At 35.5% G+C, this 27,168-nt stretch overlaps 1 protein-coding gene across 4 annotated transcripts in view; it reads right to left on the bottom strand.

The window, feature by feature from the left end:
* adck1 (aarF domain containing kinase 1) overlaps positions 1–5,343 on the bottom strand; it is a 59,196-nt gene extending 53,853 nt beyond the window's left edge. For 2 of the 4 annotated variants that reach the window (XR_009824144.1, XR_009824145.1), the window contains exons 1-2: positions 4,562–5,144; positions 4,421–4,479 (exon numbers count right to left, since the gene is read on the bottom strand). The gene's annotated coding sequence lies outside the window, so the exon portion shown is untranslated. Of the gene's footprint in view, positions 1–4,420; positions 4,505–4,561 lie in introns of all 4 variants that reach the window. The other 2 variants (XR_009824146.1, XM_062033846.1) reach the window with 2 other exon arrangements.
* Positions 5,344–27,168: the final 21,825 nt, after the last annotated feature.

Genomic DNA, 27,168 nt, shown 5'->3' with positions numbered 1-27,168 from the left:
AACGTGTACTTCATGTTTAGTGACATGCTAATTCTTATTTTTACACTTTTTTTCCCCAAATTCCATTGTATGTTATACTCTTCTGACACCACCAGATGGCAGTATAAGTGCCCACATAAGTGTCCATAAGACCCCAATTCAGTAGTGTACACCATTTTGGAAATAAGAGCTAAAAGGTGCTGTCCACGCATGTGGCCACTAAGCCTTTAGAGGCAGTTTTATTGTTTCTAATTCCGTTTTTTACCTTTTACACCTATTAAACCGTCATAGAGTGTAGGCTTTTGTGTCAAATAAAATTGAATAAAATGTTTGTGAATTAAATGCAAAAATCCCCAGAGTTATTTCTGCAATACATCTTTGGGAAATGTTGGATCAGTATTTTAGGTCAAAGCATAATAATTGTAAATGTATCAATAAGTGCTTGAAGTACATTATGCTTGTGTAAAGTACTTTTGAAACTTTTACCTCAAGTTGCGACTGCAATTTGTACATTGTTGTTACATCCATGATGTCGTTCACAGCAACACAACAGATGAGATGTGTTGTGTGTGTATGATTGTTTGTACATTGATGTTACATCCATGATGTCGTTCACAACAACATAACAGATGAGGTGTGTTGTGTGTGTATGATTGTTTGTACATTGATGTTACATCCATGATGTCGTTCACAACAACACAACAGATGAGGTGTGTTGTGTGTGTATGATTGTTTGTACATTGATGTTACATCCATGATGTCGTTCACAACAACACAACAGATGAGATGTGTTGTGTGTGTATGATTGTTTGTACATTGGTGTTACATCCATGATATCGTTCACAACAACACAACAGATGAGGTGTGTTGTGTGTGTATGATTGTTTGTACATTGATGTTACATCCATGATGTCGTTCACAACAACACAACAGATGAGGTGTGTTGTGTGTGTATGATTGTTTGTACATTGTTGTTACATCCATGATGTCGTTCACAACAACACAGCAGATGAGGTGTGTTATGGTTGTATTATTGTTTATGCATGTTGTTACATTGATGATGTCGTTCACAACAACACAACAGATGAGGTGTGTTGTGTGTATGGATTGTTCTTGCTAGTGTCATAGTTCTCCACATTGTTTAGTTCACGACGGGGGGCCCCGAGTGTGTCGGACACATTATTTTCTCTAACAAACGTTCCTTCTCCTCATGACAACACGTCACTCACATTTATGTCATTTCCCCTGATATTTGGCGTTTAACAGTGGATTTCCTTCAAATAAGTAGCAACCCTGGTGAGATGCCAAACTTCTAGTAGACCTGCTCTGCTGTCATTCTGTGTGTCCCCGTCACAAGCTCCAGAATTTGCATGCATGTTGCGTCACTTGCGTGGCGCATTAGTTTTTTTTCCCATTATTATAGTTATATTGTCATGATTGTGAAAAGCCATATCAAATCTAAATTCGATCTCCAGCCTTAAATGCTAGCGTTCTGAGTCACGACCTAGTGGGGACCACTCCTCTATGACCTGGATGGAGACCTCCTGCAACAACGGACTGGACTTTCACTTTATCATGAATGATGTCATTGTGGTTTGTGCTGCCCGTTGAGGCGCCTGTCATTACGGGCTATATCAATCTAACTTTTATTGACTACCGTATTTTTCGGACTATAAGTCACAGTTTTTTTCATAGTTTGGCCGGGGGTGCGACTTATACTCAGGAGCGACATATGTGTGAAATGATTAACACATTAGCGTCAAATATCAAATAATATTATTGATGTCATTCACGTAAGAGACTAGACGTATATTATTTCATGGGATTTAGCGATTAGGAGTGACAGATTGTTTGGTAAACGTATAGCATGTTCTATATGTTATAGTTATTTGAATGACTCTTACCATAATATGTTATGTTAACATACCAGTTGGTTATTTATGCCTCATATAACGTACACTTATTCAGCCTGTTGTTCACTATTCTTTAGACCAGGGGTCACCAACGCGGTGCCCGCGGGCACCAGGTAGCCCGTAAGGACCAGATGAGTCGCCCGCTGGCCTGTTCTAAAAATAGCTCAAATAGCAGCACTTACCAGTGAGCTGCCTCTATTTTTTAAATTGTATTTATTTACTAGCAAGCTGGTCTCGCTTTGCCCGACATTTTTAATTCTAAGAGAGACAAAACTCAAATAGAATTTGAAAATCCAAGAAAATATTTTAAAGACTTGGTCTTCACTTGTTTAAATAAATTATTTTTTTTACTTTGCTTCTTATAACTTTCAGAAAGACAATTTCAGAGAAAAAATACAACCTTAAAATGATTTTAGGATTTTTAAACACATATACCTTTTAAATTCCTTCCTCTTCTTTCCTGACCATTTAAATCAATGTTCAAGTAAATTTATTTTTTTTACTGTAAAGAACAATAAATACATTTGAATTTAATTCTTCATTTTAGCTTCTGTTTTTTCGACAAAGAATATTTGTGAAATATTTCTTCAAACTTATGATTAAAATTCAAAAAAATTATTCTGGCAAATCTAGAAAATCTGTAGAATCAAATTTAAATCTTATTTCAAAGTCTTTTGAATTTCTTTTAAAATTTTTGTTCTGGAAAATCTACAAGAAATAATGATTTGTCTTTGTTAGAAATATAGCTTGGTCCAATTTGTTATATATTCTAACAAATTGCAGACTGGATTTGAACCTATTTAAAACATGTCGTCAAAATTCTAAAATTAATCTTAATCAGGAAAAATTACTAATGATGTTCCATAAAATCTTTTTTTTTATTTTTTCAAAAAGATTCAAATTAGCTAGTTTTTCTCTTCTTTTTTTCGGTTGAATTTTGAATTTTAAAGAGTCGAAATTGAAGATAAACTATGTTTCAAAATTTAATTGTAATTTTTTTCGTGTTTTCTCCTCTTTTAAACCATTCAATTAAGTGTAAATATAATTAATTATTAATAATAACATAGAGTTAAAGGTAAATTGAGCAAATTGGCTATTTCTGGCAATCTGGTAGCCCTTCGCATTAATCACTACCCAAGAAGTAGCTCTTGCTTTCAAAAAGGTTGGTGACCCCTGCTTTAGACATTTTAAATTGCCTTTCAAATATCTATTCTTGCTGTTGGCTTTTATCAAATACCTTTCCACAAAAAATGCGACTTATACTCCAGTGCGACATGTTTTTTAATTTTATTATGCATTTTCGGCAGGTGCGCCTTATACTCCGGAGCGACTTATACTCCGAAAAATACGGTATGTTTGTATATTGTTACATATACTGCATTGATAATGAATTATTTTACAACATGCAAAATGGGCAGCACGGTGGAACAGGGGTTAGTGCATGTGCCTCACAATACAAAGGTCCTGAGTTCAATCCCAGGCTTGGGCTCTTTCTGGTACTTAATGAATACTTAGGTCTACTACACTACTGTATTTAATGTTGTCATTATGGTGGTACTTAATGAATACTTAGGTCTACTACACTACTGTATTTAATGTTGTCATTATGGTGGTACTTAATGAATACTTAGGTCTACTACACTACTGTATTTAATGTTGTCATTATGGTGGTACTTAATGAATACTTAGTACTACTACACTACTGTATTTAATGATGTCATTATGGTGGTACTTAATGAATACTTAGGTCTACTACACTACTGTATTTAATGTTGTCATTATGGTGGTACTTAATGAATACTTAGGTCTACTACACTACTGTATTTAATGTTGTCATTATGGTGGTACTTAATGAATACTTAGGTCTACTACACTACTGTATTTAATGTTGTCATTATGGTGGTACTTAATGAATACTTAGGTCTACTACACTACTGTATTTAATGTTGTCATTATGGTGGTACTTAATGAATACTTAGTACTACTACACTACTGTATTTAATGTTGTCATTATGGTGGTACTTAATGAATACTTAGGTCTACACTACTGTATTTAATGTTGTCATTACGGTGGTACTTAATGAATACTTAGGTCTACTACACTACTGTATTTAATGTTGTCATTATGGTGGTACTTAATGAATACTTAGGTCTACTACACTACTGTATTTAATGTTGTCATTATGGTGGTACTTAATGAATACTTAGGTCTACTACACTACTGTATTTAATGTTGTCATTATGGTGGTACTTAATGAATACTTAGGTCTACTACACTACAGGTACAGGTAAGAAGGGATTTAGGTTCACTTTCTGGTGGAAAGAGGACATTTGTTGGCTAATGGAGTAATTTGGTTTTCTATTTACGTTGCTGTTTCCTGTATGTGCGAAGTGATGTTACCAGTGTTATGCAGCGACCAACAGACTTCTGTGGCAAAACGCACAAAATTGACAATCAACCGAATATTAAGAAAAGCATATGAAGCCAACAGATGGACAAATAGGCTTTAAATTGAACATTCATTTACCTTAGCGAGGACGCTGACTCTCTTCACTTGTCGCCGGTTGATTCTTGACCTTACGCCAGCTTCCCGCATGGAAAACAAAGCATTCTGGGTATTGTGGTACATAAAGACAGTGGCCGTTCATGAGCAAATGTGCAGGCTTACGTTTGAAAATAAACTTGAAGTGACTTATTGATTTAACCATTTAGTGTTATATTTATGTCTTGTAACTGTATATATCGACCTTATTTTAACAGCCTGTTATTAAAAAATATTTGAAAAAAACTACAACCATGGCGATGTGTGACGTTTAACGTATGCGCCGACCACAGCTGTTCGTTACGAGACAAGCGAAATAGCAGCCGTGTCCAACTTCGGCGGCTGCATCCTTCCACGGACCCAGCCCACGCCTGGGCCCCCGGACGGACCCAGCCCACGCGTGGGCCGCGGCCGGAGTCCTCCCGCTGCGGCGAGAGAACGACGAGATTTGTCGCGGTCTCGCCTCCGCAACACTTCCTGGTTGTGTCACGTGGTCACATCTTCGCGCTTGCGCTGTGGCGGGCAGGCCCGAAAAAGTGGAGGACAGGAAGACGTGGTCAGCCAGCAAAATATGAAATTATGAATCAAAAGTTGTTTTAGATGCATCGACAGATTTCCAGCTATAAAATAAATCTTATATTTCCAAACATTAAATAGTATACTATTTTAAATCACTTATTAATTACTTAGCTATTTTGTAAAGCACTCTCACCAACTTTAATATGAAAATTGGCTTTAAATGTCAGCAATAATAGATTGTTACATTTTAATGTATTATTTTGCATTAATTAATTCTTGTTCTGAACTGGCCAGACCGTGGTTCTCTTCATAAAGCAATTATAAACATCCTTCCATCCATCTTCTTCCGCTTATCTGAGGTCGGGTCGCGGGGGCAGCAGCCTAAGCAGGGAAGCCCAGACTTTCCTCTCCCCAGCTACTTGGTCCAGCTCCTCCCGGGGGATCCCGAGGCGTTCCCAGGCCAGCCGGGAGACAGTCTTCCCAACGTGTCCTGGGTCTTCCCCGTGGCCTCCTACCGGTTGGACGTGCCCTAAACACCTCCCGAGGGAGGCGTTCGGGTGGCATCCTGACCAGATGCCCGAACCACCTCATCTGGCTCCTCTCGATGTGGAGGAGCAGTGGCTTTACTTTGAGCTCCTCCCGGATGACAGAGCTTCTCACCCTATATCTAAGGGAGAGACCCACCACCCGGCGGAGGAAACTCATTTGGGCCGCTTGCACCCGTGATCTTGTCCTTTCGGTCATGACCCAAAGCTCATGACCATAGGTGAGGATGGGAACGTAGATCGACCGGTAAATTGAGAGCTTTGCCTTCCGGCTCAGCTCCTTCTTCACCACAACGGACCGATACAGCGTCCGCATTACTGAAGACGCCGCACCGATCCGCCTGTCGATCTCACCATCTACTTTTCCCTCACTCGTGAACAAGACTCCTAGGTACTCCTCCACTTGGGGCGGGGTCTCCTCCCCAACCCGGAGATGGCACTCCACCCTTTTCCGGGCGAGAACCATGGACTCGGACTTGGACGTGCTGATTCTCATCCCAGTCGCTTCACACTCTGCTGCGAACCGATCCAGTGAGAGCTGAAGATCCTGGCCAGATGAAGCCATCAGGACCACATCATCTGCAAAAAGCAGAGACCTAATCCTGCAGCCACCAAACCAGATCCTCTAAACGCTTTGACTGCGCCTAGAAATTCTGTCCATAAAAGTTATGAACAGAATGGGTGACAAAGGGCAGCCTTGGCGGAGTCCAACCCTCACTGGAAACCTGTCCGACTTACTGCCGGCAATGCGGACCAAGCTCTGACACTGATCGTACAGGGAGCGGACAGCCACACTCAGACAGTCCGAAACCCCATACTCTCTGAGCACTCTTCACAGGACCTCCCGAGGGACACGGTCCAATGCCTTCTCTAAGTCTACAAAGCACATGTAGACTGGTTGGGCAAACTCCCATGCACCCTCAAGGACCCTGCCGAGAGTATAGAGCTGGTCCACAGTTCCACGACCAGGATGAAAACCACACTGTTCCTCCTGAATTCGAGGTTCGACTATCCAGCGTAGCCTCCTCTCCAGTACACCCGAATAGACCTTACCGGGAAGGCTGAGGAGTGTGATCCCACGATAGTTGGAACACATCCTCCGGTTCCCCTTCTTAAAGAGAGGAACCACCACCCCGGTCTGCCAATCCAGAGGTACCGCCCCCGATGTCCACGCGATGCTGCAGAGTATTGTCAACCAAGACAGCCCCACAGCATCCAGAGCCTTAAGGAACCGAGGAGCTTTTTAACTACCTCATCCCCAGAAATAGGAGAGCCCACCACAGATTCCCCAGGCACTGCTTCCTCATAGGAAGACGTATCGGTGGGATTGAGGAGGTCTTCGAAGTATTCGCTCCACCGATCCACAACATCCGCAGTCGAGGTCAGCAGAAGTGAAGTGAAGTGAAGTGAATTACATTTATATAGCGCTTTTTCTCAAGTGACTCAAAGCGCTTTACATTGAGAAACCCAATATCTAAGTTATATTTAAACCAGTGTGGGTGGCACTGAGAGCAGGTGGGTAAAGTGTCTTGCCCAAGGACACAACGGCAGTGACTAGGATGGCGGAAGCGGGGCTCGAACCTGCAACCCTCAAGTTGCTGGCACGGCTGCTCTACCAACCGAGCTATACCGCCCCATCCGCACCATACACGGTGTTGACAGTGCACTGCTTCCCCTTCCTGAGGCGCCAGATGGTGGTCCAGAATCGCTTCAAAGCCGTCCGGAAGTCGTTTCCCATGGCCTCGCCGAACTCCTCCCATGTCCGAGTTTTTGCCTCCGCGACCGCTGAAGCCGCACACCGCTTGGCCTGTCGGTACCTGTCCGCTGCCTCGGGAGTCCTATGAGCCAAAAGAACCCGATAGGACTCCTTCTTCAGTTTGACGGCATCCCTCACCGCCGGTGTCCATCAACGGGTTCTAGGATTACCGCCACGACAGGCACCAACTACCTTGCGGCCACAGCTCCAATCAGCCGCCTCGACAATAGAGGTGCGGAACATGGTCCACTCGGACTCAATGTCCAGCACCTCCCTCGTGACATGTTCAAAGTTCTTCCGGAGGTGGGAATTGAAACTCTCTCTGACAGGAGACTCTGCCAGACGTTCCCAGCAGACCCTCACAATGCGTTTGGGCCTGCCAGGTCTGTCCAGCATCCTCCCCCACCATCGCAGCCAACTCACCACCAGGTGGTGATCGGTAGAAAGCTCCGCCCCTCTCTTCACCCGAGTGTCCAAAACATGAGGCCGCAAATCCGATGACACAACTACAAAGTCGATCATGGAACTGCGGCCTAGGGTGTCCTGGTGCCAAGTGCACATATGGACTCCCTTATGCTTGAACACGGTGTTTGTTATGGACAATCTGTGACGAGCACTAAAGTCCAATAACAAAAATACTCGGGTTCAGATCCGGGCGGCCATTCTTCCCAATCACACCTCTGCAGGTTTCAATGTCATTGCCAACATGAGCGTTGAAGTCCCCCAGTAGGACAAGGGAATCACCCGGGGGAGCACTCTCAAGTACTCCCTCGAGTGAATCCAAAAAGGGTGGGTACTCTGAACTGCTGTTTGGTGCGTAAGCACAAACAACAATCAGGACCCGTCCCCCCACCCGAAGGCGGAGGGAGGCTACCCTCTCGTCCACCGGGTTGAACTCCAACGTGCAGGCTTTGAGCCGGGGGGCAACAACAATTGCTACCCCAGCTCGTCGCCTCTCACTGCTTTCAACGCCAGTGTGGAAGAGAGTCCAGCCCCTCTCGAGAGAACTGGTTCCAGAGCCCTTGCTGTGCGTCGAGGTGAGTCCGACTATATCCAGCCGGAACTTCTCTACCTCGCGCACAAGCTCAGGCTCCTTCCTCCCCAGCGAGGTGACGTTCCACGTCCCAAGAGCTAGCTTATGTAGCCGAGGGTCGGACCACCAAGTGCCCTGCCTTCGGCTGCCGCCCAGCTCACAACCCGCACCCGACCTCAATGGCCCCTCCCATGAGTGGTGAGCCCATTGGAGGGGGGACCCACGTTGCCTCTTCGGGCTGTGCCCGGCCGGGCCCCATGGGGACAGGCGCTTGCCATCGTTCCCCAACTCCGGGCCTGGCTCCAGAAGGGGGCCTCGGTGACCCGCGTCCGGGCGAGGGAAATCTGAATCCTTGTTGTTTCATTCCCATAGAAGTCTTTGAGCTGCTGTTTGTCTGATCCCTCACCTAGGACCTGTTTGTGTTGGGAGACCCTACCAGGGGGCATGCAAGCCCCCGGACAACATAGCTCCTAGGATCATTAGGACACGCAAACTCCTCTACCACGGTAAGGTGGCAGCTCAGAGAGGAGTAATTATAAACATTTTAACTATATTAGGACTATTGTTCTATAGTTATGACTTAAATGCAAACGAGGGTTTGTAAATAGAAGAACATAGTGTAGTAGACCTAAGTGTTAATTAAGTACCACCATAATAACATTAAATACAGTAGTGTAGTAGACCTAAGTATTCATTAAGTACCACCATAATGTCAACATTAAATACAGTAGTGTAGTAGACCTAAGTATTCATTAAGTACCACCATGATGACATTAAATACAGTAGTGTAGTAGACCTAAGTATTCATTAAGTACCACCATAATGACAACATTAAATACAGTAGTGTAGTAGACCTAAGTATTCATTAAGTACCACCATAATGACAACATTAAATACAGTAGTGTAGTAGACCTAAGTATTCATTAAGTATCACCATGATGACATTAAATACAGTAGTGTAGTAGACCTAAGTATTCATTAAGTACCACCATAATGACAACATTAAATACAGTAGTGTAGTAGACTTAAGTATTCATTAAGTACCACCATGATGACATTAAATACAGTAGTGTAGTAGACCTAAGTATTCATTAAGTACCACCATGATGACATTAAATACAGTAGTGTAGTAGACCTAAGTATTCATTAAGTACCACCATCATGACAACATTAAATACAGTAGTGTAGTAGACCTAAGTATTCATTAAGTACCACCATAATGTCAACATTAAATACAGTAGTGTAGTAGACCCAAGTATTCATTAAGTACCACCATAATGACAACATTAAATACAGTAGTGTAGTAGACCTAAGTATTCATTAAGTACCACCATAATGACAACATTAAATACAGTAGTGTAGTAGACCTAAGTATTCATTAAGTACCACCATAATGACAACATTAAATACAGTAGTGTAGTAGACTTAAGTATTCATTAAGTACCACCATAAAAACATTAAATACAGTAGTGTAGTAGACCTAAGTATTCATTAAGTACCACCATGATGACATTAAATACAGTAGTGTAGTAGACCTAAGTATTCATTAAGTACCACCATAATGTCAACATTAAATACAGTAGTGTAGTAGACCTAAGTATTCATTAAGTACCACCATAATGACAACATTAAATACAGTAGTGTAGTAGACCCAAGTATTCATTAAGTACCACCATAATGACAACATTAAATACAGTAGTGTAGTAGACCTAAGTATTCATTAAGTACCACCATAATGACAACATTAAATACAGTAGTGTAGTAGACCTAAGTATTCATTAAGTACCACCATAATGACAACATTAAATACAGTAGTGTAGTAGACTTAAGTATTCATTAAGTACCACCATGATGACATTAAATACAGTAGTGTAGTAGACCTAAGTGTTCATTAAGTACCACCATAATAACATTAAATACAGTAGTGTAGTAGACCTAAGTATTCATTAAGTACCACCATAATGTCAACATTAAATACAGTAGTGTAGTAGACCTAAGTATTCATTAAGTACCACCATGATGACATTAAATACAGTAGTGTAGTAGACCTAAGTATTCATTAAGTACCACCATAATGACAACATTAAATACAGTAGTGTAGTAGACCTAAGTATTCATTAAGTACCACCATAATGACAACATTAAATACAGTAGTGTAGTAGACCTAAGTATTCATTAAGTATCACCATGATGACATTAAATACAGTAGTGTAGTAGACCTAAGTATTCATTAAGTACCACCATAATGACAACATTAAATACAGTAGTTTAGTAGACTTAAGTATTCATTAAGTACCACCATGATGACATTAAATACAGTAGTGTAGTAGACCTAAGTGTTCATTAAGTACCACCATAAAAACATTAAATACAGTAGTGTAGTAGACCTAAGTATTCATTAAGTACCACCATGATGACATTAAATACAGTAGTGTAGTAGACCTAAGTATTCATTAAGTACCACCATAATGTCAACATTAAATACAGTAGTGTAGTAGACCTAAGTATTCATTAAGTACCACCATAATGACAACATTAAATACAGTAGTGTAGTAGACCTAAGTATTCATTAAGTACCACCATAATGACAACATTAAATACAGTAGTGTAGTAGACCTAAGTATTCATTAAGTACCACCATAATGACAACATTAAATACAGTAGTGTAGTAGACTTAAGTATTCATTAAGTACCACCATGATGACATTAAATACAGTAGTGTAGTAGACCTAAGTGTTCATTAAGTACCACCATAATAACATTAAATACAGTAGTGTAGTAGACCTAAGTATTCATTAAGTACCACCATGATGACATTAAATACAGTAGTGTAGTAGACCTAAGTATTCATTAAGTACCACCATAATGTCAACATTAAATACAGTAGTGTAGTAGACCTAAGTATTCATTAAGTACCACCATAATGACAACATTAAATACAGTAGTGTAGTAGACCTAAGTATTCATTAAGTACCACCATAATGACAACATTAAATACAGTAGTGTAGTAGACCTAAGTATTCATTAAGTACCACCATAATGACAACATTAAATACAGTAGTGTAGTAGACTTAAGTATTCATTAAGTACCACCATGATGACATTAAATACAGTAGTGTAGTAGACCTAAGTGTTCATTAAGTACCACCATAATAACATTAAATACAGTAGTGTAGTAGACCTAAGTATTCATTAAGTACCACCATGATGACATTAAATACAGTAGTGTAGTAGACCTAAGTATTCATTAAGTACCACCATAATGTCAACATTAAATACAGTAGTGTAGTAGACCTAAGTATTCATTAAGTATCACCATGATGACATTAAATACAGTAGTGTAGTAGACCTAAGTATTCATTAAGTACCACCATAATGACAACATTAAATACAGTAGTGTAGTAGACTTAAGTATTCATTAAGTACCACCATGATGACATTAAATAAAGTAGTGTAGTAGACCTAAGTGTTCATTAAGTACCACCATAATAACATTAAATACAGTAGTGTAGTAGACCTAAGTATTCATTAAGTACCACCATGATGACATTAAATACAGTAGTGTAGTAGACCTAAGTATTCATTAAGTACCACCATAATGACAACATTAAATACAGTAGTGTAGTAGACCTAAGTATTCATTAAGTACCACCATAATGACAACATTAAATACAGTAGTGTAGTAGACCTAAGTATTCATTAAGTATCACCATGATGACATTAAATACAGTAGTGTAGTAGACCTAAGTATTCATTAAGTACCACCATAATGACAACATTAAATACAGTAGTGTAGTAGACCTAAGTATTCATTAAGTACCACCATAATGACAACATTAAATACAGTAGTGTAGTAGACCTAAGTATTCATTAAGTATCACCATGATGACATTAAATACAGTAGTGTAGTAGACCTAAGTATTCATTAAGTATCACCATGATGACATTAAATACAGTAGTGTAGTAGACCTAAGTATTCATTAAGTACCACCATGATGACATTAAATACAGTAGTGTAGTAGACCTAAGTATTCATTAAGTACCACCATAATGACAACATTAAATACAGTAGTGTAGTAGACCTAAGTATTCATTAAGTACCACCATGACAACATTAAATACAGTAGTGTAGTAGACCTAAGTATTCATTAAGTACCACCATAATGACAACATTAAATACAGTAGTTTAGTAGACCTAAGTATTCATTAAGTACCACCATAATGACAACATTAAATAAAGTAGTGTAGTAGACCTAAGTATTCATTAAGTACCACCATGATGACATTAAATACAGTAGTGTAGTAGACCTAAGTATTCATTAAGTACCACCATAATGACAACATTAAATACAGTAGTGTAGTAGACCTAAGTATTCATTAAGTACCACCATAATGACAACATTAAATACAGTAGTGTAGTAGACCTAAGTATTCATTAAATACAGTAGTGTAGTAGTACTAAGTATTCATTAAGTACCACCATAATGACAACATTAAATACAGTAGTGTAGTAGACCTAAGTATTCATTAAGTACCACCATAATGACAACATTAAATACAGTAGTGTAGTAGACCTAAGTATTCATTAAGTACCACCATAATGACAACATTAAATACAGTAGTGTAGTAGACCTAAGTATTCATTAAGTACCACCATAATGACAACATTAAATACAGTAGTGTAGTAGACCTAAGTATCCATTAAGTACTACCATAATGACATTAAATTGCAGTAGTGTATAAGACCTAAGTATTCATTAAGTACCACCATAATGACAACATTAAATACAGTAGTGTAGTAGACCTAAGTATTCATTAAGTACCACCATAATGACAACATTAAATACAGTAGTGTAGTAGACCTAAGTATCCATTAAGTACTACCATAATGACATTAAATTGCAGTAGTGCAGTAGACCTAAGTATTAATTAAGTACCACCATGATGACATTAAATACAGTAGTGTAGTAGACCTAAGTATTCATTAAGTACCACCATGATGACATTAAATACAGTAGTGTAATAGACCTAAGTATTCATTAAGTACCACCATAATGACAACATTAAAATGCAGTAGTGTAGTAGACCTAAGTATTCATTAAGTACCACCATAATGTCAACATTAAATACAGTAGTGTAGTAGACCTAAGTATTCATTAAGTGCCACCATAATGACAACATTAAATACAGTAGTGTAGTAGACCTAAGTATTCATTAAGTGCCACCATGATGACAACATTAAATACAGTAGTGTAGTAGACCTAAGTATTCATTAAGTACCACCATAAAGACAACATTAAATACAGTAGTGTAGTAGACCTAAGTATTCATTAAGTACCACCATCATGACAACATTAAATACAGTAGTGTAGTAGACCTAAGTATTCATTAAATAAAGTAGTGTAATAGTACTAAGTATTCATTAAGTACCACCATAATGACAACATTAAATACAGTAGTGTAGTAGACCTAAGTATTCATTAAGTACCACCATAATGACAACACTAAATACAGTAGTGTAGTAGACCTAAGTATTCATTAAGTACCACCATCATGACAACATTAAATACAGTAGTGTAGTAGACCTAAGTATTCATTAAGTACCACCATAATGTCAACATTAAATACAGTAGTGTAGTAGACCTAAGTATTCATTAAGTACCACCATAATGACAACATTAAAATGCAGTAGTGTAGTAGACCTAAGTATTCATTAAGTACCACCATGATGACATTAAATACAGTAGTGTAGTAGACCTAAGTATTCATTAAGTACCACCATGATGACATTAAATACAGTAGTGTAGTAGACCTAAGTATTCATTAAGTACCACCATAATGACAACATTAAATACAGTAGTGTAGTAGACCTAAGTATTCATTAAGTACCACCATGACATTAAATACAGTAGTGTAGTAGACCTAAGCATTCATTAAATACAGTAGTGTAGTAGACCTAAGTAGTCATTAAGTACCACCATCATGACAACATTAAATACAGTAGTGTAGTAGACCTAAGTATTCATTAAGTACCACCATAATGACAACATTAAATACAGTAGTTTAGTAGACCTAAGTATTCATTAAGTACCACCATAATGACAACATTAAATAGAGTAGTGTAGTAGACCTAAGTATTCATTAAGTACCACCATAATGACAACATTAAATACAGTAGTGTAGTAGACCTAAGTATTCATTAAGTACCACCATAATGACAACATTAAATAAAGTAGTGTAGTAGACCTAAGTATTCATTAAGTACCACCATGATGACATTAAATACAGTAGTGTAGTAGACCTAAGTATTCATTAAGTACCACCATAATGACAACATTAAATACAGTAGTGTAGTAGACCTAAGTATTCATTAAGTACCACCATAATGACAACATTAAATACAGTAGTGTAGTAGACCTAAGTATCCATTAAGTACCACCATAATGACAACATTAAATACAGTAGTGTAGTAGACCTAAGTATTCATTAAGTACCACCATGATGACAACATTAAATAAAGTAGTGTAGTAGACCTAAGTATTTAATAAGTACCACCATAATGACATTAATATACAGTAGTGTAGTAGACCTAAGTATTCATTAAGTACCACCATAATGACACCATTAAATACAGTAGTGTAGTAGACCTAAGTATTCATTAAGTACCACCATAATGACAACATTAAAATGCAGTAGTGTACTAGACCTAAGTATTCATTAAGTACCACCATAATGTCAACATTAAATACAGTAGTGTAGTAGACCTAAGTATTCATTAAGTACCACCATCATGACAACATTAAATACAGTAGTGTAGTAGACCTAAGTATTCATTAAGTACCACCATAATGACAACATTAAATACAGTAGTGTAGTAGACCTAAGTATTCATTAAGTACCACCATAATGACAACATTAACTACAGTAGTGTAGTAGACCTAAGTATTCATTAAGTACCACCATAATGACATTAAAATGCAGTAGTGTAGTAGACCTAAGTATTCATTAAGTACCACCATAATGTCAACATTAAATACAGTAGTGTAGTAGACCTAAGTATTCATTAAGTACCACCATAATGACAACATTAAATACAGTAGTGTAGTAGACCTAAGTATTCATTAAGTACCACCATAATGACAACATTAAATACAGTAGTGTAGTAGACCTAAGTATTCATTAAGTACCACCATAATGACAACATTAAATACAGTAGTGTAGTAGACCTAAGTATTCATTAAGTACCACCATAATGACAACATTAAATACAGTAGTGTAGTAGACCTAAGTATTCATTAAGTACCACCATAATGACAACATTAAAATGCAGTAGTGTAGTAGACCTAAGTATTCATTAAGTACCACCATCATGACAACATTATATACAGTAGTGTAGTAGACCTAAGTATTCATTAAGTACCACCATAATGTCAACATTAAATACAGTAGAAGTATTTAATAAGTACCACCATAATGACATTAAAATACAGTAGTGTAGTAGACCTAAGTAGTCATTAAGTACCACCATCATGACAACATTAAATACAGTAGTGTAGTAGACCTAAGTATTCATTAAATACAGTAGTGTAATAGTACTAAGTATTCATTAAGTACCACCATAATGACAATATTAAATACAGTAGTGTAGTAGACCTAAGTATTTATTAAGTACCACCATCATGACAACATTAAATACAGTAGTGTAGTAGACCTAAGTATTCATTAAGTACCACCATGATGACATTAAATACAGTAGTGTAGTAGACCTAAGTATTCATTAAGTACCACCATAATGTCAACATTAAATACAGTAGTGTAGTAGACCTAAGTATTCATTAAGTACCACCATAATGTCAACATTAAATACAGTAGTGTAGTAGACCTAAGTATTCATTAAGTACCACCATAATGACAACATTAAATACAGTAGTGTAGTAGACCTAAGTATTCATTAAGTACCACCATGATGACATTAAATACAGTAGTGTAGTAGACCTAAGTATTCATTAAGTACCACCATGATGTCAACTTTAAATACAGTAGTGTAGTAGACCTAAGTATTCATTAAGTACCACCATAATGACAACATTAAATACAGTAGTGTAGTAGACCTAAGTATTTATTAAGTACCACCATAATGACAACATTAAATACAGTAGTGTAGTAGACCTAAGTATTCATTAAGTACCACCATGACATTAAATACAGTAGTGTAGTAGACCTAAGCATTCATTAAATACAGTAGTGTAGTAGACCTAAGTAGTCATTAAGTACCACCATCATGACAACATTAAATACAGTAGTGTAGTAGACCTAAGTATTCATTAAGTACCACCATAATAACAACATTAAATACAGTAGTGTAGTAGACCTAAGTATTCATTAAGTACCACCATAATAACAACATTAAATACAGTAGTGTAGTAGACCTAAGTATTCATTAAGTACCACCATAATGACAACATTAAATACAGTAGTGTAGTAGACCTAAGCATTCATTAAGTACCACCATGACATTAAATACAGTAGTGTAGTAGACCTAAGCATTCATTAAATACAGTAGTGTAGTAGTACTAAGTATTCATTAAGTACCACCATAATGACAACATTAAATACAGTAGTGTAGTAGACCTAAGCATTCATTAAATACAGTAGTGTAGTAGTACTAAGTATTCATTAAGTACCACCATAATGACAACATTAAAATGCAGTAGTGTAGTAGACCTAAGTATTCATTAAGTACCACCATAATGTCAACATTAAATACAGTAGTGTAGTAGACCTAAGTATTCATTAAGTGCCACCATAATGACAACATTAAATACAGTAGTGTAGTAGACCTAAGTAGTCATTAAGTACCACCATCATGACAACATTAAATACAGTAGTGCAGTAGACCTAAGTATTCATTAAATACAGTAGTGTAGTAGTACTAAGTATTCATTAAGTACCACCATAATGACAACATTAAATACAGTAGTGTAGTAGACCTAAGTATTCATAAAGTACCACCATCATGACAACATTAAATACAGTAGTGTAGTAGACCTAAGTATTCATTAAATACAGTAGTGTAGTAGTACTAAGTATTCATTAAGTACCACCATCATGACAACATTAAATACAGTAGTGTAGTAGACCTAAGTATTCATTAAGTACCACCATAATGACAACATTAAATACAGTAGTGTAGTAGACCTAAGTATTCATTAAGTACCACCATAATGACAACATTAAATACAGTAGTGTAGTAGACCTAAGTATTCATTAAGTACCACCATAATGACAACATTAAATACAGTAGTGTAGTAGACCTAAGTATTCATTAAGTACCACCATAATGACAACATTAAATACAGTAGTGTAGTAGACCTAAGTATCCATTAAGTACTACCATAATGACATTAAATTGCAGTAGTGCAGTAGACCTAAGTATTAATTAAGTACCACCATGATGACATTAAATACAGTAGTGTAGTAGACCTAAGTATTCATTAAGTACCACCATGATGACATTAAATACAGTAGTGTAATAGACCTAAGTATTCATTAAGTACCACCATAATGACAACATTAAAATGCAGTAGTGTAGTAGACCTAAGTATTCATTAAGTACCACCATAATGTCAACATTAAATACAGTAGTGTAGTAGACCTAAGTATTCATTAAGTGCCACCATAATGACAACATTAAATACAGTAGTGTAGTAGACCTAAGTATTCATTAAGTACCACCATAAAGACAACATTAAATACAGTAGTGTAGTAGACCTAAGTATTCATTAAGTACCACCATGATGACAACATTAAATACAGTAGTGTAGTAGACCTAAGCATTCATTAAGTACCACCATAATGTCAACATTAAATACAGTAGTGTAGTAGACCTAAGTATTCATTAAGTACCACCATAATGACAACATTAAAATACAGTAGTGTAGTAGACCTAAGTATTCATTAAGTACCACCATGACATTAAATACAGTAGTGTAGTAGACCTAAGCATTCATTAAATACAGTAGTGTAGTAGACCTAAGTAGTCATTAAGTACCACCATCATGACAACATTAAATACAGTAGTGTAGTAGACCTAAGTATTCATTAAGTACCACCATAATGACAACATTAAATACAGTAGTTTAGTAGACCTAAGTATTCATTAAGTACCACCATAATGACAACATTAAATAGAGTAGTGTAGTAGACCTAAGTATTCATTAAGTACCACCATAATGACAACATTAAATACAGTAGTGTAGTAGACCTAAGTATTCATTAAGTACCACCATAATGACAACATTAAATAAAGTAGTGTAGTAGACCTAAGTATCCATTAAGTACCACCATAATGACAACATTAAATACAGTAGTGTAGTAGACCTAAGTATTCATTAAGTACCACCATGATGACAACATTAAATAAAGTAGTGTAGTAGACCTAAGTATTTAATAAGTACCACCATAATGACATTAATATACAGTAGTGTAGTAGACCTAAGTATTCATTAAGTACCACCATAATGACACCATTAAATACAGTAGTGTAGTAGACCTAAGTATTCATTAAGTACCACCATAATGACAACATTAAAATGCAGTAGTGTACTAGACCTAAGTATACAGTAGTGTAGTAGACCTAAGTATTCATTAAGTACCACCATAATGACAACATTAAAATGCAGTAGTGTACTAGACCTAAGTATTCATTAAGTACCACCATAATGTCAACATTAAATACAGTAGTGTAGTAGACCTAAGTATTCATTAAGTACCACCATCATGACAACATTAAATACAGTAGTGTAGTAGACCTAAGTATTCATTAAGTACCACCATAATGACAACATTAAATACAGTAGTGTAGTAGACCTAAGTATTCATTAAGTACCACCATAATGACAACATTAACTACAGTAGTGTAGTAGACCTAAGTATTCATTAAGTACCACCATAATGACATTAAAATGCAGTAGTGTAGTAGACCTAAGTATTCATTAAGTACCACCATAATGTCAACATTAAATACAGTAGTGTAGTAGACCTAAGTATTCATTAAGTACCACCATAATGACAACATTAAATACAGTAGTGTAGTAGACCTAAGTATTCATTAAGTACCACCATAATGACAACATTAAATACAGTAGTGTAGTAGACCTAAGTATTCATTAAGTACCACCATAATGACAACATTAAATACAGTAGTGTAGTAGACCTAAGTATTCATTAAGTACCACCATAATGACAACATTAAATACAGTAGTGTAGTAGACCTAAGTATTCATTAAGTACCACCATAATGACAACATTAAAATGCAGTAGTGTAGTAGACCTAAGTATTCATTAAGTACCACCATCATGACAACATTATATACAGTAGTGTAGTAGACCTAAGTATTCATTAAGTACCACCATAATGTCAACATTAAATACAGTAGAAGTATTTAATAAGTACCACCATAATGACATTAAAATACAGTAGTGTAGTAGACCTAAGTAGTCATTAAGTACCACCATCATGACAACATTAAATACAGTAGTGTAGTAGACCTAAGTATTCATTAAATACAGTAGTGTAATAGTACTAAGTATTCATTAAGTACCACCATAATGACAATATTAAATACAGTAGTGTAGTAGACCTAAGTATTTATTAAGTACCACCATCATGACAACATTAAATACAGTAGTGTAGTAGACCTAAGTATTCATTAAGTACCACCATGATGACATTAAATACAGTAGTGTAGTAGACCTAAGTATTCATTAAGTACCACCATAATGTCAACATTAAATACAGTAGTGTAGTAGACCTAAGTATTCATTAAGTACCACCATAATGACAACATTAAATACAGTAGTGTAGTAGACCTAAGTATTCATTAAGTACCACCATGATGACATTAAATACAGTAGTGTAGTAGACCTAAGTATTCATTAAGTACCACCATGATGTCAACTTTAAATACAGTAGTGTAGTAGACCTAAGTATTCATTAAGTACCACCATAATGACAACATTAAATACAGTAGTGTAGTAGACCTAAGTATTTATTAAGTACCACCATAATGACAACATTAAATACAGTAGTGTAGTAGACCTAAGTATTCATTAAGTACCACCATGACATTAAATACAGTAGTGTAGTAGACCTAAGCATTCATTAAATACAGTAGTGTAGTAGACCTAAGTAGTCATTAAGTACCACCATCATGACAACATTAAATACAGTAGTGTAGTAGACCTAAGTATTCATTAAGTACCACCATAATAACAACATTAAATACAGTAGTGTAGTAGACCTAAGTATTCATTAAGTACCACCATAATAACAACATTAAATACAGTAGTGTAGTAGACCTAAGTATTCATTAAGTACCACCATAATGACAACATTAAATACAGTAGTGTAGTAGACCTAAGCATTCATTAAGTACCACCATGACATTAAATACAGTAGTGTAGTAGACCTAAGCATTCATTAAATACAGTAGTGTAGTAGTACTAAGTATTCATTAAGTACCACCATAATGACAACATTAAATACAGTAGTGTAGTAGACCTAAGCATTCATTAAATACAGTAGTGTAGTAGTACTAAGTATTCATTAAGTACCACCATAATGACAACATTAAAATGCAGTAGTGTAGTAGACCTAAGTATTCATTAAGTACCACCATAATGTCAACATTAAATACAGTAGTGTAGTAGACCTAAGTATTCATTAAGTGCCACCATAATGACAACATTAAATACAGTAGTGTAGTAGACCTAAGTAGTCATTAAGTACCACCATCATGACAACATTAAATACAGTAGTGCAGTAGACCTAAGTATTCATTAAATACAGTAGTGTAGTAGTACTAAGTATTCATTAAGTACCACCATAATGACAACATTAAATACAGTAGTGTAGTAGACCTAAGTATTCATAAAGTACCACCATCATGACAACATTAAATACAGTAGTGTAGTAGACCTAAGTATTCATTAAATACAGTAGTGTAGTAGTACTAAGTATTCATTAAGTACCACCATCATGACAACATTAAATACAGTAGTGTAGTAGACCTAAGTATTCATTAAGTACCACCATAATGACAACATTAAATACAGTAGTGTAGTAGACCTAAGTATTCATTAAGTACCACCATAATGACAACATTAAATACAGTAGTGTAGTAGACCTAAGTATTCATTAAGTACCACCATAATGACAACATTAAATACAGTAGTGTAGTAGACCTAAGTATTCATTAAGTACCACCATAATGACAACATTAAATACAGTAGTGTAGTAGACCTAAGTATCCATTAAGTACTACCATAATGACATTAAATTGCAGTAGTGCAGTAGACCTACGTATTAATTAAGTACCACCATGATGACATTAAATACAGTAGTGTAGTAGACCTAAGTATTCATTAAGTACCACCATGATGACATTAAATACAGTAGTGTAATAGACCTAAGTATTCATTAAGTACCACCATAATGACAACATTAAAATGCAGTAGTGTAGTAGACCTAAGTATTCATTAAGTACCACCATAATGTCAACATTAAATACAGTAGTGTAGTAGACCTAAGTATTCATTAAGTGCCACCATAATGACAACATTAAATACAGTAGTGTAGTAGACCTAAGTATTCATTAAGTACCACCATAAAGACAACATTAAATACAGTAGTGTAGTAGACCTAAGTATTCATTAAGTACCACCATGATGACAACATTAAATACAGTAGTGTAGTAGACCTAAGCATTCATTAAGTACCACCATAATGTCAACATTAAATACAGTAGTGTAGTAGACCTAAGTATTCATTAAGTACCACCATAATGACAACATTAAAATACAGTAGTGTAGTAGACCTAAGTATTCATTAAGTACCACCATGACATTAAATACAGTAGTGTAGTAGACCTAAGCATTCATTAAATACAGTAGTGTAGTAGACCTAAGTAGTCATTAAGTACCACCATCATGACAACATTAAATACAGTAGTGTAGTAGACCTAAGTATTCATTAAGTACCACCATAATGACAACATTAAATACAGTAGTTTAGTAGACCTAAGTATTCATTAAGTACCACCATAATGACAACATTAAATAGAGTAGTGTAGTAGACCTAAGTATTCATTAAGTACCACCATAATGACAACATTAAATACAGTAGTGTAGTAGACCTAAGTATTCATTAAGTACCACCATAATGACAACATTAAATAAAGTAGTGTAGTAGACCTAAGTATCCATTAAGTACCACCATAATGACAACATTAAATACAGTAGTGTAGTAGACCTAAGTATTCATTAAGTACCACCATGATGACAACATTAAATAAAGTAGTGTAGTAGACCTAAGTATTTAATAAGTACCACCATAATGACATTAATATACAGTAGTGTAGTAGACCTAAGTATTCATTAAGTACCACCATAATGACACCATTAAATACAGTAGTGTAGTAGACCTAAGTATTCATTAAGTACCACCATAATGACAACATTAAAATGCAGTAGTGTACTAGACCTAAGTATACAGTAGTGTAGTAGACCTAAGTATTCATTAAGTACCACCATAATGACAACATTAAAATGCAGTAGTGTACTAGACCTAAGTATTCATTAAGTACCACCATAATGTCAACATTAAATACAGTAGTGTAGTAGACCTAAGTATTCATTAAGTACCACCATCATGACAACATTAAATACAGTAGTGTAGTAGACCTAAGTATTCATTAAGTACCACCATAATGACAACATTAAATACAGTAGTGTAGTAGACCTAAGTATTCATTAAGTACCACCATAATGACAACATTAACTACAGTAGTGTAGTAGACCTAAGTATTCATTAAGTACCACCATAATGACATTAAAATGCAGTAGTGTAGTAGACCTAAGTATTCATTAAGTACCACCATAATGTCAACATTAAATACAGTAGTGTAGTAGACCTAAGTATTCATTAAGTACCACCATAATGACAACATTAAATACAGTAGTGTAGTAGACCTAAGTATTCATTAAGTACCACCATAATGACAACATTAAATACAGTAGTGTAGTAGACCTAAGTATTCATTAAGTACCACCATAATGACAACATTAAATACAGTAGTGTAGTAGACCTAAGTATTCATTAAGTACCACCATAATGACAACATTAAATACAGTAGTGTAGTAGACCTAAGTATTCATTAAGTACCACCATAATGACAACATTAAAATGCAGTAGTGTAGTAGACCTAAGTATTCATTAAGTACCACCATCATGACAACATTATATACAGTAGTGTAGTAGACCTAAGTATTCATTAAGTACCACCATAATGTCAACATTAAATACAGTAGAAGTATTTAATAAGTACCACCATAATGACATTAAAATACAGTAGTGTAGTAGACCTAAGTAGTCATTAAGTACCACCATCATGACAACATTAAATACAGTAGTGTAGTAGACCTAAGTATTCATTAAATACAGTAGTGTAATAGTACTAAGTATTCATTAAGTACCACCATAATGACAATATTAAATACAGTAGTGTAGTAGACCTAAGTATTTATTAAGTACCACCATCATGACAACATTAAATACAGTAGTGTAGTAGACCTAAGTATTCATTAAGTACCACCATGATGACATTAAATACAGTAGTGTAGTAGACCTAAGTATTCATTAAGTACCACCATAATGTCAACATTAAATACAGTAGTGTAGTAGACCTAAGTATTCATTAAGTACCACCATAATGACAACATTAAATACAGTAGTGTAGTAGACCTAAGTATTCATTAAGTACCACCATGATGACATTAAATACAGTAGTGTAGTAGACCTAAGTATTCATTAAGTACCACCATGATGTCAACTTTAAATACAGTAGTGTAGTAGACCTAAGTATTCATTAAGTACCACCATAATGACAACATTAAATACAGTAGTGTAGTAGACCTAAGTATTTATTAAGTACCACCATAATGACAACATTAAATACAGTAGTGTAGTAGACCTAAGTATTCATTAAGTACCACCATGACATTAAATACAGTAGTGTAGTAGACCTAAGCATTCATTAAATACAGTAGTGTAGTAGACCTAAGTAGTCATTAAGTACCACCATCATGACAACATTAAATACAGTAGTGTAGTAGACCTAAGTATTCATTAAGTACCACCATAATAACAACATTAAATACAGTAGTGTAGTAGACCTAAGTATTCATTAAGTACCACCATAATAACAACATTAAATACAGTAGTGTAGTAGACCTAAGTATTCATTAAGTACCACCATAATGACAACATTAAATACAGTAGTGTAGTAGACCTAAGCATTCATTAAGTACCACCATGACATTAAATACAGTAGTGTAGTAGACCTAAGCATTCATTAAATACAGTAGTGTAGTAGTACTAAGTATTCATTAAGTACCACCATAATGACAACATTAAATACAGTAGTGTAGTAGACCTAAGCATTCATTAAATACAGTAGTGTAGTAGTACTAAGTATTCATTAAGTACCACCATAATGACAACATTAAAATGCAGTAGTGTAGTAGACCTAAGTATTCATTAAGTACCACCATAATGTCAACATTAAATACAGTAGTGTAGTAGACCTAAGTATTCATTAAGTGCCACCATAATGACAACATTAAATACAGTAGTGTAGTAGACCTAAGTAGTCATTAAGTACCACCATCATGACAACATTAAATACAGTAGTGCAGTAGACCTAAGTATTCATTAAATACAGTAGTGTAGTAGTACTAAGTATTCATTAAGTACCACCATAATGACAACATTAAATACAGTAGTGTAGTAGACCTAAGTATTCATAAAGTACCACCATCATGACAACATTAAATACAGTAGTGTAGTAGACCTAAGTATTCATTAAATACAGTAGTGTAGTAGTACTAAGTATTCATTAAGTACCACCATCATGACAACATTAAATACAGTAGTGTAGTAGACCTAAGTATTCATTAAGTACCACCATAATGACAACATTAAATACAGTAGTGTAGTAGACCTAAGTATTCATTAAGTACCACCATAATGACAACATTAAATACAGTAGTGTAGTAGACCTAAGTATTCATTAAGTACCACCATAATGACAACATTAAATACAGTAGTGTAGTAGACCTAAGTATTCATTAAGTACCACCATAATGACAACATTAAATACAGTAGTGTAGTAGACCTAAGTATCCATTAAGTACTACCATAATGACATTAAATTGCAGTAGTGCAGTAGACCTAAGTATTAATTAAGTACCACCATGATGACATTAAATACAGTAGTGTAGTAGACCTAAGTATTCATTAAGTACCACCATGATGACATTAAATACAGTAGTGTAATAGACCTAAGTATTCATTAAGTACCACCATAATGACAACATTAAAATGCAGTAGTGTAGTAGACCTAAGTATTCATTAAGTACCACCATAATGTCAACATTAAATACAGTAGTGTAGTAGACCTAAGTATTCATTAAGTGCCACCATAATGACAACATTAAATACAGTAGTGTAGTAGACCTAAGTATTCATTAAGTACCACCATAAAGACAACATTAAATACAGTAGTGTAGTAGACCTAAGTATTCATTAAGTACCACCATGATGACAACATTAAATACAGTAGTGTAGTAGACCTAAGCATTCATTAAGTACCACCATAATGTCAACATTAAATACAGTAGTGTAGTAGACCTAAGTATTCATTAAGTACCACCATAATGACAACATTAAAATGCAGTAGTGTAGTAGACCTAAGTATTCATTAAGTACCACCATAATGTCAACATTAAATACAGTAGTGTAGTAGACCTAAGTATTCATTAAGTGCCACCATGATGACAACATTAAATACAGTAGTGTAGTAGACCTAAGTATTCATTAAGTACCACCATCATGACAACATTAAATACAGTAGTGTAGTAGACCTAAGTATTCATTAAGTACCACCATAATGTCAACATTAAATACAGTAGTGTAGTAGACCTAAGTATTCATTAAGTGCCACCATAATGACAACATTAAATACAGTAGTGTAGTAGACCTAAGTATTCATTAAGTACCACCATCATGACAACATTAAATACAGTAGTGTAGTAGACCTAAGTATTCATTAAGTGCCACCATAATGACAACATTAAATACAGTAGTGTAGTAGACCTAAGTATTCATTAAGTACCACCATAATGACAACATTAAATACAGTAGTGTAGTAGACCTAAGTATTCATTACGTACCACCATAATGACAACATTAAATACAGTAGTGTAGTAGACCTAAGTATTCATTAAGTACCACCATCAAGACAACATTAAATACAGTAGTGTAGTAGACCTAAGTATTCATTAAGTACCACCATAATGTCAACATTAAATACAGTAGTGTAGTAGACCTAAGTATTTAATAAGTACCACCATAATGACATTAAAATACAGTAGTGTAGTAGACCTAAGTAGTCATTAAGTACCACCATCATGACAACATTAAATACAGTAGTGTAGTAGACCTAAGTATTCATTAAATAAAGTAGTGTAATAGTACTAAGTATTCATTAAGTACCACCATAATGACAACATTAAATACAGTAGTGTAGTAGACCTAAGTATTCATTAAGTACCACCATGATGACATTAAATACAGTAGTGTAGTAGACCTAAGTAATCATTAAGTACCACCATAATGTCAACATTAAATACAGTAGTGTAGTAGACCTAAGTATTCATTAAGTACCACCATGACATTAAATACAGTAGTGTAGTAGACCTAAGTATTCATTAAGTACCACCATAATGACAACATTAAATACAGTAGTGTAGTAGACCTAAG

Source organism: Entelurus aequoreus, linkage group LG23 (assembly GCF_033978785.1).
Source record: "Entelurus aequoreus isolate RoL-2023_Sb linkage group LG23, RoL_Eaeq_v1.1, whole genome shotgun sequence".
In the NCBI taxonomy this organism is placed as follows: Eukaryota; Metazoa; Chordata; class Actinopteri; order Syngnathiformes; family Syngnathidae; genus Entelurus; species Entelurus aequoreus.
This window is presented reverse-complemented; position numbering and strand designations above follow the sequence as displayed.